The following is a 2,450-nucleotide window of genomic DNA, read 5'->3' as shown; positions in this document are numbered from 1 at the left end:
CATTGGTTGAAATGGTGAGTTACGCTTCCTCGTGGGCGTGAACCGCCTTCCAAACTTAGAATCAGAACTTAGGGAGTTCTGCAGAGGCTTCAGAAAGAAAAATATGCTGAGTGATGTCTCTTGGGTAAGAAGTCTCTTCAGAAACGGAGAGAAAGAGAGTAGCGTTTTTGGAGAGAGAGTGAGGTTGTCTTCTGGGAAGAGTAACGGCGTTTCTTCTCTCCATGAAGGATGAAGAGAGGAAGTCCACCCCTGCACATAGTCTTAGACTACATTTTTCCTCTTTTACTTTATATAACTAGTTTAACTCTATTTAGTTTATATTCTCCCTTTTTATACCGATTTATGATAACCAGTTAAATCAGGCTTCTGCACCCGTTTACTAAGGTTTTGGCTCATCAAAGTTGGACTCGACCTTTTTGCCAGAACACAGCAGACAGTTTTCACTATCCACCATCTCTTGACACCACCGATCCAGCAGCGTCTCGGGACGAGGCCGAATAAGCAGACCCAACCTTCAGACCCAAACCCACAAACCATCACACGTGATGGACCTTCAGCTTTCATGAAAGCTTAGCCAGGATCAGACTGTATATAAAAGATGGGCGGAGCCTCCGTGACGTCACGCGTAGGTTTCTGAAGAGCTGAATTGCAGCTCATTGGGCAGTTCCCACCATCCTCATCTTGATAGCGCCACGTGTGTCGTGATTCCCGGAAAATCCAAAAATCGGCAAAGAGGTGGAGCTTAGAGGGGGACTGTGAAGGTGGGGGTGGATGATTGACAACCATGAAGCTCCAAGCTGCCTGTAGCTAATAGTGATGCGAAGTTCGACTCTTTTCACTAACCCAGGTCTTTTACTCTCGAACAGTAAAGTGAACGAATCTTGAACAAATCATGTCGTTCATTTTTACAGCAGGTGGCGTTGTAAAAAAGTCCGCGATTCTCAAGCAGTAAATACTGAAGGCAACAAAACTACTGGTAATGCCACAAGCAATTCAAACCATGTGAAAACGTAGGGAAGCAAATACACACCACAATAAAGTGATTTGTGTCCTACATCCTCCCTGCCATTGTTTAACAGCGCAACAGTGACTTGGTAGCTATCACGTGACAAATGAACAAGAGACCGAGCCGAGAGCGAACGTACTGCTGAGCTTGATACAGCTTGAGCTGTGAACGAACGAAGGAAGACCCGTTCAGAGACCGAGTTGCCTGTCACGTGACAGAGAGAAGAATTAGAGAGACCAATCCGAGAGCGAACGTACTGCTCGCCAAACAGCCTGAATGATGAACGAGACCGAGAACGAGACCGAGACCGTGCAGCCCGAGCTGTCTGTCACAAATGCCTGAGCAGCCTGGCTGTCACGTGACAAAAGAACGAGGACCTGAGGACGGACCTGAGCGAGTCCTGAACGAATCATTTCTGTTTCCTGTCCTGACCTACTGACTGAGTTTATGCAGCTGCCTGCCATGTGGCGAGAGGAGGTACTGCATGAAAATGAACGAATCGCTCACTGAGAGGACCCGTTACTCCCGAGTCATATAAAGGATTAGTTCATACTGAAAGAATCGTTCGTGACCGACATATCACTAGTAGCTAAGAGCTAACCGGGCTAACCCAGAACTAACGGTAGCTAACTAGCTAAAAGAGGTAGGTGGGCTAAAGCTAAGACACGCTGTTAGTCGGTTAAAAACCGCGGTTGTGCTGCAGGCTCCCTTATTGCCGCGGATATTGGATACCTGTCATTCAAAAGGACACGTCCCTAATTATGCTGAATTTCAACATTAAATAACATCCAAATGGATGAGTTAGAAAAAAATTCACCCCCCTCACAGTTGTCATGAAGGTAAACTTGACCTATTAATCCTAAAATTAATTTTGTACCAGGATATAAACATGTTTATTTGTGCTGTGAAGTTGGTCTTTTTAACATGGGAGTCTATGGGGATTGACTCTGTTTTGGAGCCCCTAGTGGACGAGGGGGGAACTGCAATTTTTTCACTTCCGCAAGGCTTTCAGCGCCAGAGGTTGCCGCTTGGCCAGGATCCAAACCACCCATCCAGGCTTTCCTCCTGTGCACTGGAGGGTCACCAAAATGGTCATAAGTGGGTCGACTCCATCCAAATGACACCGGACGAGTCCTACTAGCCTGTCTCTGCTCGCCTGCTAAGAAATGGTTGGTTGTCTAAGAGTCGATTATAGTGAAATATAGCTTTTCAGTTAAGCTTTCGGCTTAAACAGATGAGACTCTTTTTAGCTTTATAGGATTCAGAAATCCTTTTCAGCTATATTTTTAAACATTAGTTTAATTAACACCACAGGTTAATTAACTTCTGTTTTCATTTTGCTCCACGCCTTACAATAAGATTCTGGTTTGAACCTCCCACTTGCATTTTACAATGTTGTTTGATTCATGTTTTTTCCATTTACCCTTTTTGTAAATATCCCTTT

Source organism: Melanotaenia boesemani, chromosome 16 (genome assembly GCF_017639745.1).
Source record: "Melanotaenia boesemani isolate fMelBoe1 chromosome 16, fMelBoe1.pri, whole genome shotgun sequence".
Classification (NCBI taxonomy): Eukaryota; Metazoa; Chordata; class Actinopteri; order Atheriniformes; family Melanotaeniidae; genus Melanotaenia; species Melanotaenia boesemani.
The sequence above is the reverse complement of the archived record's forward strand: the minus strand, read 5'-3'. Positions refer to the sequence as shown.